Source organism: Caretta caretta, chromosome 23, assembly GCF_965140235.1.
Source record: "Caretta caretta isolate rCarCar2 chromosome 23, rCarCar1.hap1, whole genome shotgun sequence".
Classification (NCBI taxonomy): domain Eukaryota; kingdom Metazoa; phylum Chordata; order Testudines; family Cheloniidae; genus Caretta; species Caretta caretta.
Window position 1 is genome coordinate 6,192,447 of NC_134228.1, and position 13,619 is coordinate 6,206,065.

Genomic DNA, 13,619 nt, shown 5'->3' on the forward strand with positions numbered 1-13,619 from the left:
AAAGAGCTGGACATGATACTCCGCGGCGACCCCACCTCCACTGCTAACACCACTGTGGATACTTCGGTGGCTCGCATGTCAGTTGAGAGTGGACCGAGCCAGGAGGAGGAAATCTTGGACGAGGATGTGGAGGGGGACCCAGAGGCAGAAGATGACTCGGAAGTCAGAGATGCATGCGGCCAGGAGCTCTTTTCTACCCCAGATGTTGGCGAAGCGCAAAGAGGAGAGGAGGCCCCTGGTAAGTGGATTTCATTTTGGGACTCGCTGAAGTGGGCTGTTGGGGGTAGGAGGGTTGCAGAAAGCAGGCTTGTCTCCCACCGCATGCCACCCTGCCGGAAGCAGAGGGGCGGGACAGGAAGCGGAACTATAAAAGGCCGCCCCTCCAGCTGAGTTGGGAGAGAGCTGCTGGAGGAGCAGGACGTCTCTTCCCTGCTCCCCTAATGGAGAGCGCGATCCTGACAGAGAGCCAGAGGGGCTGCCGGAGCTGCCAGACGCCGGGGTCTCCAAGGAGCTGGTGGGGCTGCCACTAGCCGTCTACCCCAGCGAAGCGAACAACAACCCTGGAACCATGTACACACGGAATGGGTGTGTAGGAAGGAGCCCAGGGCAGCCGAATCGGGTTCAGCTGTGTTATTGACTACAAGCCGGCAAGCGTGTTGTGATCGGATTTTCCCCGCTGACCCAGTGGCGGACCACTCCGCTGCTGTTTAGAGCCCTGGGTGGGGACGCAGTGGAGCGGGAAGGCCTGGGTTCCCCTACCACCGCCACGCCACCGTCAGGAGTGGCAGGCTCCGTACCTGGTTGTCAGGAGGCCTGCTTGGTCTGGCACCCGCCTGAATCAGGACGCCAGACGGTTGTGCTGACTCTCCCACCAGAGAGCTAAGCTCCCCAAGACGGCGACGGCTCTGCCGGACTGTAGGCCAGAGCCCCCCTACTTGATTGCTGCCCTGCCCTGATCCAGGGCCAGGCAAATGGACCTTCTGGTACTCTGCCTGCCTGACTGTAGGCCAGAGCCCCTACTCGACAGCAGCCCTGCCCTGAATGAGGGCCCCGGGCGAACAGACTCTCTACCGTTGCTCGGCCTGACTGCAGGCCTGAACCGTTAACACTGGGCTAATTTTCCCCTGAACCAAGGTACCCCGGAAGTATCGTAGCGAGGGGCGTGGTCTCCCGCCCTGATGGACTGGGAGGGAGCCGCGAACCCCTTACAGCCTTTCTTTCTACTTGTTCATACTTTTTCTCGAAATATGTCAAAACACAAGAACGCAACCTTCCCCCGGCCAAACACAGAAAACAATACAAAAGAAATGTTCAAAAGGGCCGACGGCACCAAAAACATATACGACCGGAAACGGGGACGGAGGGCGGGACGTAAACCCTACACAGGGCGTGGAAACCTGTCAGAAAGTACATGGTGATGAAAGCTCTCGAGCAGTTAACTAGTCACGTGCAAACCCCTCTGTACATAGCAATCCCCCCTGTACATAGCAATCCCCCCTGTACATAGCAATCCTCTCTTTCATTTTGATGCTTTTTGATGTATTGTTCTGCTTTTATTTGATATATTAAATAACTGTATTTACTGTGATCCATTGAGGTATAAATGATCTACACGCCTTGTCCTGTACAGAGCACACAGACGGCTCTCCTGGATCCCACAACCCACACAGGGAGAAAGCTGTCGCAAGCGTCGGCATCTCCAAAATCGTATCAGGGCAAGAAAAGGCACCTGCTATTTCCCACCCTCGTACAGTGTAGACACGGGGTGAGGGCGAGACCCAGTGACCCCGGTTAGTCCTGCTCCATCTCTGCCATCTGGGTTTCCATCGACAGCTGTTCACACTCGAAACGCAGGGCGGGGTGAGGTTCGCCCATCAGCCAAAGAACCTTAATGTAAAGCGACGCGCTCCTGCCAGTGCCCGTGGCAGATCCCCCATTCGCAGGGTGTGATCATTTCCGCCCTGAGATGGACGAGACCTCGTGTCCTGGTGTGAGGGGGCGCTGTGCTCTGTACCCCACATATCCCCCCTCTCCCTTCCCCCCCAGCCTGGTGTTAGGGGATGCTGTGCTCCGGATCCTACATATTCCCCCAGCTTCCAGGCCCCCTGGCCGGCGTTAGGGGGCGCTGTGCTCTGTACCCTACACCCCCCATCTCTCAGCCCCCCTGCCAGGTGTTAGAGGGCGCTGTGCTCTGTATCATATGCATTTCCCAGCCCCCCTGCCCGGCCTTAGGGGGTGCTGTGCTCTGTACCCTACACATCCCCAGCCCCCAGCCTGGTGTTAGGCAGTTTCTAGTGTCTGTGAACTTACTGCATGTACCGGAGTCTATCAGCGCATGCTGGGTGCCACACGCTGTGGGTATGGACAGGGCCCGACGCTGGAACCTGACCTGAAGGTGGGATTGGCCACTGTCCTGGTGGTTAGGACACAGGCAGGAAGAAGAGGGGCTCCGTGCGGGGACCCGATTCTGCCTTTCTGTCTGGCCGATCCCTTCTAATGAGCCTGAACCTGCCCATCTCCCCAGACTCAGCATAGCACAGGACTTGGGGGGCACCTGCTGGAAAAGTGGCCTCAGTCCCCACCGTACAGGCAGGGGTCATTCAGCTGGTGATAGCCCTTCTCTCAAGCCCCCAAGCACCTGTGTGTCATGGCTGCCTGCAGGAGTTCAGGGCCAACAACTGCCTGGGGGAGGGAACAGGGCCTGGCTAGGCAGGGGCTCAAACCAGGGACTGTCAGTTTGGATCCCCAGCTAGCTGTAGGGGTGCAACACGCCGGGGGGGGGGGGGGCAGATCAACTCCAGCCGGTTCATCATAAACCCTGTCCCTGAGGCCTCAGTAGAAATGGGGATGTTCCCCTGGCAGTATGCAGGTGCGAAGGACTTGAGAGGGAGGTGGCAGACGTGCCCTTTTGATGGCGGTCCCTGAGCACACGGGGAGAGCAGGGGGCCAACGTCTGTTGGCAAATGTTTGTTGGCAAATGTCTGCGACTCACGGGCCCTGGGTGCACACACCCCGACAGGGGAACGTGTACAGGCCCAGCCCAGCCTGAAGAACACCAGCTCCTGTGTAAGGGAAGTCACCGTTTTTTTCACAAGAGCGGGAAACTGACGTTGCATAAGCCAGGAACTCCTGATGGGCACTTTCGTCCCCCCGGGAGACCAACCCATCTAGCACAGAGAACGGGGGGACATAAAGGCTGAGCTGAAGCTAGATTCATGCTCTCCAGGATGCTGGGGTGCCCTCATGCTTGAGCTGAAGACGGCCTGGGGGTTCCCAGCATTGCCCTCCTGCCGTTTCTCTCTGGGAGCCCTCGCCCTGCACCCTGGCCTGTGTGTTCTCAGGAGGCTGCGTGCTGCCAGGTGCACATCCCCAGTGCGGAGTCCCTGGATTAATGCCAGGGGACGGGGACTGGGACTCTGCTCCTGGCTCATTCCCAGGAAGCTGGGAGTGTGAGTGGTGGAGCTGCCGGCTCTTGGAACCTCCCTTCCCAGCACGGGGTTGTCTCTGGGGGAAGCCCACCCCAGGAGCTGGCATTTGTTGGCCTCTTCCCCAGAGCGCTGGAGTCTCAGCCACTCCAGATCGGGGGGAGGGGCCAGCTGTGAATTGGGAGCCAGATCCGGGTTTAGATGCGAATCCGCCGGTGCGGCAGAGCGTTCAGATGTGGGGAGCCAGCTCCCGCCTGCGCCAGATCACAAAGTGCCACTTCAGCCAGCCGCCTGCCAGGCTCTGGCCACGCCCCGTGTGGAGCTGCAGCTGGGCCCTCCACAGCTGGGTGCTGCTCCTCCTCCCTGCTGGCCAGCCAGCCGCAGCTCCTCAGCACCTGCCCGCTCAGCCCCACCTCAGCGCTCCTGCCTCCCCAATGTCCTCCCTGGTGCTGCGCCTGGCCCCCTGCACCTGGCCTGTCAGTGCCCAGCGGGGCCGGGAGCCAAGCACCCCCTGGAGCCATGTGTCAGGCCCTGAGTCCCTCCTGTGCCGGGCTCCCACCAATCCACAAGCCAGGAACAGGCCCGTGACTCCCGGAGCAAGTATTTCCGTCTCACAGCAGCAGCTCAGTCTGCTCAACACGACTCCAGGGCCAGGAACTCGCTCTTGCCTGACATTGGCAACAGTCTTAGGCTGCTCCAGCCCTGCTCCTCGTCCTGCTCCAGCCCTGCTCTCGCTCCAGCCTCGCTCCACCTACACCCCGGCCTCCTGAGTCCAGCTCCAACCACGAGGCCTGACCACCTCCAGCACCTTCGCTGACACCATCACTTCCAGAGGGAATGGCACTGAGGTTGCCAGGGGGGCAGGCATTCTCCGGCTGCCCGGAGCCATTGTTCCATTCACCAGGACAGTCCTGTTGGGGACACTGGGGCATGGCCACTAGGTAACTCGAGGGGATGGAAGACCACGAGTGTCGATGAAGCCCCCTCGAACTAGGCCCAAGTGTCCTTGGCCCTCCCGGCCTGGAGGCCCACACAGTGGTTATGCTGAGAATCTGCAACAATATGCTGCAGAGTCAGACTGCCTGAAACTAAGCAAGGCCACACAGGGCAGATATGGAAGAACAATGCTGAATAAAGCAGCTTTATGTAGAGTTTAACAAATGATACAGAGAACCAGGGAACTAGCTGGGAACTGGATTGGCTGGCTATATGGATACTTGGGGCAGCTTGCTATTGGATAAGTATGCTGGGAAAAAGGATGTCTAAAAGCCTGTGTAACTTCCTGCTCTGTGTACAGGATTTGAGATTCAAATCTCCCTGTACCTATTTGAAGCTTCAAATAAACTTTTCTGCTTCTCCACCCCGTTGTGATTATTGGGTGTAGCACACCGGGAAACGAACCATTCAAGCTGTTGTTCAGCCTCTCGGCACTGGGTGCCAGCAACAGTCCGATGCCAGGACAGTCCCCCTGAGCTCTGGAGAGGACTAGAGGTGCCTTAGGACGCCTGCCGTGCAGCTGCTGGAGAGTCAGCAGGAGACATTGGGTGAGGACTGGAGCCCCCCAGGGCAGGGGCCATTCAGGAGACCCAGCGTGGGGGGAATCAGGCCTGGGATTCTCTGCAGCGGCTGCTCCCACACAGGCCTTGGAGACGGGAGCTGCGAAACCCCCACAAAGCGCCGTCCCGGCACAGAGCTCTGTAGCACTGGGACTCCATACCCGTGAGCCGCAATCCAGCAGCGCCTTGGGCCAGCCCCACCCTCTCCCATTGCCCCGCTCTGGGAGGCCAGGGCACAGTTCACAATTTAGCACTGACCAGCTGCAAGGATCCTGGCGGGCCCTGGTATGGTTGGAGCAGCATTTTCAATGTTCGGGAAAAGCGAGATCTATGCAATAGGCAACGTAGCTCCATCTGGGCACCAGCCAGCTCCTGTGCCCCAGAGAGCTCCCACAGCTCCCACTGAACCAGGGACGAAGGGGGCAGGAAGTTGGAAGAGAAGGTGCCAGCCCGGGACCCAGGAGACCCATGTTCATTTCCCAGCTCTGCCACAGATACTCTGTTTGTCTTCGAGCAAGTCCCTTATTCTCTCTCTGCAGCGGTTCCCTGTCTGTACAGTGGGGGTAGCAGCCAGGCCCTGCCCTGAAGGGGGCAGTTAGAATAAATGCAATCGAGGTTGGGCAGTGCTCGGATGCCAGGGGGATGAGGGCCAGGATGGTGCCTAAGACAGACCGAAAGCAAGGGAGAGCTACAGAGCCGGTGGTGAGAGGGGTTTGGCCTTTGACAATCTGCTCTGAGTGCCTGGGCTGCCAGACCCCAGGCAGCCACTGGCATTGCCAGACCTCCCTGATCTATGGTGCTGCTGCTCTCCCTGCTTCTAGGAGTCACTGCCTCCCCCGGGCCGAGACCCCCGCAGCAATCATCTCCTGGGGCTGCCGTGGCACTGAGCGTTAGCAAGGCCTGGGACTCAGTTGGGCGGGGGAGGGGGGGCTGCTATTAAAGCAGCTTCTGCGTCGTTGCAGCGGTGGGAGAGGAAGCAGAGATGGGACCGTTTTACATCCCGTGGCCAAAGCACCCGGCAGCTTGGGAAAGTGGAAAGAGCCGCTCGGGTGGGCTGGGAGCCGGGGGTGGGGAGAGTTCATGAATCCCCGTTCTGCACTGTCACGAGAAGGAGGAGCCGGGATGGAAGTGATCCTCCCACTCGGGGATCCAGAGACCCCCTGGCTCCAGTGGCATGGACGCAGGGAGGGGCTCTGGCCTGGGGTCTGCAGGAGCTGGGACTAGAGGAGCCCAGCGGTCCCTTCCGGCCTAACGTCTGTGACTGTGGGGAGCGGTGTTAGATCATATTAAAGAAGTTCTTGTGGCACCTTAGAGACTAACCAATTTATTTGAGCATGAGCTTTCGTGAGCCACAGCTCACTTCATCAGATGTATACCGTGGAAACTGCAGCAGACTTTATATACAAACAGAGAATATGAAACAATACCTCCTCCCACCCCACTGTCCTGCTGGTAATAGCTTATCTAAAGTGATCAACAGGTGGGCCATTTCCAGCACAAATCCAGGTTTTCTCACCCTCCACCCCCCCACACAAATTCACTCTCCTGCTGGTGCTAGCCCATCCAAAGTGACAACTCTTTACATAATCAAGTCAGGCTATTTCCTGCATAGATCCAGGCTTTCTCACATCCCCCCCACCCCCATACACACACAAACTCACTCTCCTGCTGGTAATAGCTCATCTAAACTGACCACTCTCCAAGTTTAAATCCAAGTTAAACCAGAACATCGGGGGGGGGGGTAGGAAAAAACAAGAGGAAACAGGCTACCTTGCATAATGACTTAGCCACTCCCAGTCTCTATTTAAGCCTAAATTAATAGTATCCAATTTGCAAATGAATTCCAATTCAGCAGTTTCTCGCTGGAGTCTGGATTTGAAGTTTTTTTGTTTTAAGATAGCGACCTTCATGTCTGTGATTGCGTGACCAGAGAGATTGAAGTGTTAAGAATGAGCTCTCAAAAATGGATACTCTCATAAAGAACCAACCTTCCACACAAACTTCCTCGTGGCTGGATTTTACTAAAACTAGACAAGCCATTTACAACGCACACTTTGCTTCTCTACAAAAGAAAAAGGACACTAAACTTTCTAAACTACTACATGCTACAAGGGGCCACAGCAATGGTTCCCTCACCCCACCTAGCAATATTGTTAACCTATCCAACTATACTCTCAGCCCAGCAGAAGCAGCTGTTCTATCTCGGGGCCTCTCCTTCTGCCCCTCCACCCCCACGAACATGATACAGTTCTGTGGTGACCTAGAATCCTATTTTCGACGTCTCCGTCTCAAGGAATATTTCCAAAATACCTCTGAACAACATACTAATCCACAGAGGTCTCCCTGCCAACACTACAGAAAGAGGGATTCTAGATGGACTCCTCCTGAAGGTCGGAACAGCAGACTGGACTTCTACATAGAGTGCTTCCGCCGACATGCACGGGCTGAAATTGTGGAAAGGCAGCATCACTTGCCCCATAACCTCAGCCATGCGGAACGCAATGCCATCCACAGCCTCAGAAACAACTCTGACATCATAATCAAAAAGGCTGACAAAGGAGGTGCTGTTGTCATCATGAATAGGTCGGAATATGAACAAGAGGCTGCTCGGCAGCTCTCCAACACGAGTTTCTACAAGCCATTACCCTATGATCCCACTGAGAGTTACCAAAAGCAACTACAGCATTTGCTCAAGAAACTTCCTGAAAAAGCACAAGATCAAATCCGCACAGACACACCCCTGGAACCCCGACCTGGGATATTCTATCTACTACCCAAGATCCATAAACCTGGAAATCCTGGGCGCCCCATCATCTCAGGCATTGGCACCCTGACAGCAGGATTGTCTGGCTATGTAGACTCCCTCCTCAGGCCCTACGCTACCAGCACTCCCAGCTACCTTCGAGACACCACTGACTTCCTGAGGAAACTTCAATCCATCGGTGATCTTCCTGCTAACACCATCCTGGCCACTGTGGTTGTAGAAGCCCTCTACACCAACATTCCACACAAAGATGGATTACAAGCCGTCAAGAACACTATCCCCGATAATGTCACGGCTAACCTGGTGGCTGAACTTTGTGACTTTGTCCTTACCCATAACTATTTCACATTTGGGGACAATGTATACCTTCAGATCAGCGGCACTGCTATGGGTACCTGCATGGCCCCACAGTATGCCAACATTTTTATGGCTGATTTAGAACAACGCTTCCTCAGCTCTCGTCCCCTAAAGCCCCTACTCTACTTGCGCTATATTGATGACATCTTCATCATCTGGACCCATGGAAAAGAAGCCCTTGAGGAATTCCACCATGATTTCAACAATTTCCATCCCACCACCAACCTCAGCCTGGTCCAGTCCACACAAGAGATCCACTTCCTGGACACTACAGTGCTAATAAACAATGGCCACATAAACACCACCCTATACCGGAAACCTACTGACCGCTATTCCTACCTACATGCCTCCAGCTTTCACCCTGACCACACCACACGATCCATCGTCTACAGCCAAGCTCTGCGATACAACCACATTTGCTCCAACCCCTCAGACAGAGACAAACACCTACAAGATCTCTGTCAAGCTTTCTTACAACTACAATACCCACCTGCAGAAGTAAAGAAACAGATTGATAGAGCCAGAAGAGTTCCCAGAAGTTACCTACTACAGGACAGGCCTAACAAAGAAAATAACAGAACGCCACTAGCGGTCACCTTCAGCCCCCAACTAAAACCCCTCCAACGCATTATTAAGGATCTACAACCTATCCTAAAGGATGACCCAACACTCTCACAAGTCTTGGGAGACAGGCCAGTCCTTGCCTACAGACAGCCCCGCAACCTGAAGCAAATACTCACCAACAACCACATACCACACAACAGAACCACTAACCCAGGAACTTATCCTTGCAACAAAGCCCGTTGCCAATTGTGCCCACATATCTATTCAGGGGACACCATCACAGGGCCTAATAACATCAGCCACACTATCAGAGGCTCGTTCACCTGCACATCCACCAATGTGATATATGCCATCATGTGCCAGCAATGCCCCTCTGCCATGTACATTGGTCAAACTGGACAGTCTCTACGTAAAAGAATAAATGGACACAAATCAGATGTCAAGAATTATAACATTCATAAACCAGTCGGAGAACACTTCAATCTCTCTGGTCACGCAATCACAGACATGAAGGTCGCTATCTTAAAACAAAAAAACTTCAAATCCAGACTCCAGCGAGAAACTGCTGAATTGGAATTCATTTGCAAATTGGATACTATTAATTTAGGCTTAAATAGAGACTGGGAGTGGCTAAGTCATTATGCAAGGTAGCCTGTTTCCTCTTGTTTTCCCCCCCCCCGATGTTCTGGTTTAACTTGGATTTAAACTTGGAGAGTGGTCAGTTTAGATGAGCTATTACCAGCAGGAGAGTGAGTTTGTGTGTGTATGGGGGTGGGGGGGATGTGAGAAAACCTGGATCTATGCAGGAAATAGCCCGACTTGATTATGTAAAGAGTTGTCACTTTGGATGGGCTAGCACCAGCAGGAGAGTGAATTTGTGTGGGGGGGTGGAGGGTGAGAAAACCTGGATTTGTGCTGGAAATGGCCCACCTGTTGATCACTTTAGATAAGCTATTACCAGCAGGACAGTGGGGTGGGAGGAGGTATTGTTTCATATTCTCTGTGTGTATATAAAGTCTGCTGCAGTTTCCACGGTATACATCTGATGAAGTGAGCTGTGGCTCACGAAAGCTCATGCTCAAATAAATTGGTTAGTCTCTAAGGTGTCACAAGTACTCCTTTTCTTTTTGCGAATACAGACTAACACGGCTGTTCCTCTGAAACCTGTCATTAAAGAAGTTCTGATTTAAAATCACAAATGAGTTTGATTCCCCACAGTTTAAAGTCCAGGGTATTACTAATTAAGAGGTCTCTTGGTTTTTGGTGCTGTTTCTCTCCCTCTATGTGTGAAACTTGCAAGCTGCTAATTGTGTTAGTACATTCTAAGACTGAGTGTGTTCTCAAAGCAATTCACAGAGAGAGAGACTCAAAGCAATACTCTAACAACAGAAACAGCACCCAGAGACTGCCTGCCCTTTTGTTGTATTAACAATTGTGATTAAAATAGAGATAGAGGATGTATGTGGATGGATGCTTGGTGTGGATAATAACTGAATGATCAGGGAGGTGCCAGCCTAAGAATCCAGTGTCCATCGGCTGAAGAAGGCGTCAAGTGGAAATAACCAGAGGACCCCCGGAGGGCAGACTGGAATCCACCCAACAGCCTCAAGAATGGGAGAACCAAAGAACAAGATAACATCTAGCAGCACGGAGCCGTCAGGAATGTGCTATCTGCTGATTGATTCAGCAACAGCATGATGAAGGAATTCCCATAGACTGGCATAGGAAGAAATTCCTATAAAAATAGACTCTAAAAAGTGAGAACTTTGGGGTCTGATTCTGCAAACCAACTTCCAGAAGCATCAGATGAGCATCTGACAAGGCCCTGCTCCCTCCTCATGTCCAGGCCACCTGGCCAGTGGCTTGGCATGAGCAACTCTAAGGCTGGTAACTATGATAACAACCTTGCAGAACCTGTGTGTGTGTGTTTGTATGAATGAATGTGTGACTAAATATGAGATTGAATGGAATGTTATAGCTATAACTAACTGCTTACTTCAGAGTAACAGCCGTGTTAGTCTGTATTCACAAAAAGAAAAGGGGTACTTGTGGCACCTTAGAGACTAACCAATTTATTTGCGCATAAGCTTTCGTGAGCTAAGCTTATGCTCAAATAAACTGGTTAGTCTCTAAGATGCCACAAGTACTCCTTTTCTAACTGCTTACTATGATTCTTTCTGTATTCACAATAAATGTGGTATTTTGCCTTTTTGCCTTTTATAAGATCCTGCTGGTTTTTATTTTATTGGTATAAGAGCGGAAGGTCCCACCCATGGCCCCGGTGGGGAAGGACAGGCTCTAAAGCCTTGGTGAGGCCAGAGGAAGTCTGGGCTGGGGCATCCCATGGCTGGGGAGTCACACATTGGCTGGTCTGTGACTCGCCTGCCCATTGTGACACGCCCCTGCTGGCTGGCACAGCCTCATCCCCTCACTGCCAGGCTTGGCTCTGGCAGAGCGAGAGCTGGCACGTGCCGCTGGGGAACGCTGAGCCAGCAGATCCAGCTCCGCCACCGGCAGCAGAAAGTGGGTGGCCCATTTACGAGCAGGCTTCTGCCCACTCCTGACTCCAGGTAGGAGAATCTTCTGTTGCCCACCTCTGCTTTTCCATTGCATCGCCAACCACACCGAGCCTTCCCCGAGCTCCTGGCTGGGCGGCGCACGTCTGCCAAGTGCCCTGTGCCGGCCATCTACTGGAGTCAGCAGGAAACATTGGGTGAGGAATGGAGCCCCCCAGGGCAGTGGCCATTCAGGAGACCCAGCGTGGGGGGAATCAGGCCTGGGATTCTCTGCAGCGGCTGCTCCCACACAGGCCTTGGAGACGGGAGCTGCGAAACCCCCACAAAGCGCCGTCCCGGCACAGAGCTCTGTAGCACTGGGACTCCATACCCGTGAGCCGCAATCCAGCAGCGCCTTGGGCCAGCCCCACCCTCTCCCATTGCCCCGCTCTGGGAGGCCAGGGCACAGTTCACAATTTAGCACTGACCAGCTGCAAGGATCCTGGCGGGCCCTGGTATGGTTGGAGCAGCATTTTCAATGTTCGGGAAAAGCGAGATCTATGCAATAGGCAACGTAGCTCCATCTGGGCACCAGCCAGCTCCTGTGCCCCAGAGAGCTCCCACAGCTCCCACTGAACCAGGGACGAAGGGAGCAGGAGGTTGAAAGAGAAGGTGCCATCCTGGGACCCAGAAGACCCATGTTCATTTCCCATCTCTGCCACAGATGCTCTGTTTGTCTTCGAGCAAGTCCCTTCTTCCCTCTGTGCTGTAGTTCCCTGTCTGTACAGTGGGAGTAGCTGCCAGACCCTGCCCTGAAGGGGGCAGTTAGAATAAATGCAATCAAGGTTGGGCAGTGCTCGGATGCCAGGGGGATGAGGGCCAGGATGGTGCCTAAGACAGACCGAAAGCAAGGGAGAGCTACAGAGCCGGTGGTGAGAGGGGTTTGGCCTTTGACAATCTGCTCTGAGTGCCTGAGGTGCCAGACCCCAGGCAGCAACTGGCATTGCCAGACCTCTCTGACCTATGGTGCTGCTGCTCTCCCTGCTTCTAGGAGTCACTGCCTCCCCCTGGGCCGAGACCCCCGTGTCACGGAGTCCCCGGGTGATGCTCTGGAACTGCTCCCTATGAAGCCAGGCAGGACTCTGGGGAAGTCTCCTTTCTGTGAGCAGCCTGTCTGCAGGGCAAACAGCTCACACAGCTTCCACCTTCCTGGGTCTGACCTCGGAGCATTCAGCCTCCTCTGCCCCTCCGTGAGCTTCCCACAGCGAGCCCGCCCAGGCAGGCTTCTGGGGAAGCCAGAGGGTCCTGACCCCCAACTCCGCAGTCAGACGTGACTCTCAGCCAGCCAGTAAAACAGAAGGTTTATTAGACGACAGGAACATGGTCTAACACAGAGCTTGTAGGTGCAGAGAACAGGACCCCTCAGCTGGGTCCATTTTGGGAGGTAGTGAGCCAGACTACCCCGTCTGTACTTCACTCCATGTCCCCAGCCAGCCTCAACTAAAACTCTCTCCAGCCCCTCCTCCTCTGGGCTTTGTACCTTTCCGGGGCCAGGAGGTCACCTGATTCCTTTGTTCTCCAACTCTTTTAGCTCTCGCCTTGCAGGGGGGAAGGGCCAGGCCATCAGTTGCCAGGAAACAGGGTGTTGGCCATTCTCTGTGTCCAGACCCCTGCACATACCTGCCCTCTAGGGCTCTGCAATGATCATACACCCTTACCCCACCACCTAGAGACTTAAGAACTGCATAGGGGAAACTGAGGCACCCCCACACTATTCAGAGGAAACATTAAGAACACTCCCACTTCGTCACATGCCACAGCAATCATCTCCTGGGGCTGTCATGGCATTGAGCGTTAGCAAGACCCGGGACTCAGTTGGGCGTGGGGGGGTGGGAGGGTGCTGCTATTAAAGGAGCTTCTGCATCATTGCAGCATTGGGAGAGGAAGCAGAGATGGGACCATTTTACACCCCATGACCAAAGCACCCAGCAGCTTGGGAGGGTGGAAAGAGCCTGCCATGTGGGCTGGGAGCTGGAGGTGGGGAGAGTTCATGAATCCCCATTCTGCACTGTCACGAGAAGGAGGAGCCGGGATGGAAGTGATCCTCCCACTCTGCGATCCAGAGACCCCCTGGCTCCAATAGCATGGACGCAGGGAGGGGCTCTGTCCTGGGGTCTGCTGGAGCTGGGACGAGAGGAGCCCAGAGGTCCCTTCCGGCCTAACGTCTGTGACTGTGGGGAGCGAAAGGTCCGTCCCATGACCCCTGTGGGGAAGGACAGGCTCTAAAGCCCCGGCGAGGCCAGAGCAAGTCTGGGCTGGGGCATCCCATGGCTGGGGAGTCACACATTGGCTGGTCTGTGACTCGCCTGCCCATTGTGACACGCCCCTGCTGGCTGGCACAGCCTCATCCCCTCACTGCCAGGCTTGGCTCTGGCAGAGCGAGAGCTGGCAGGTGCCG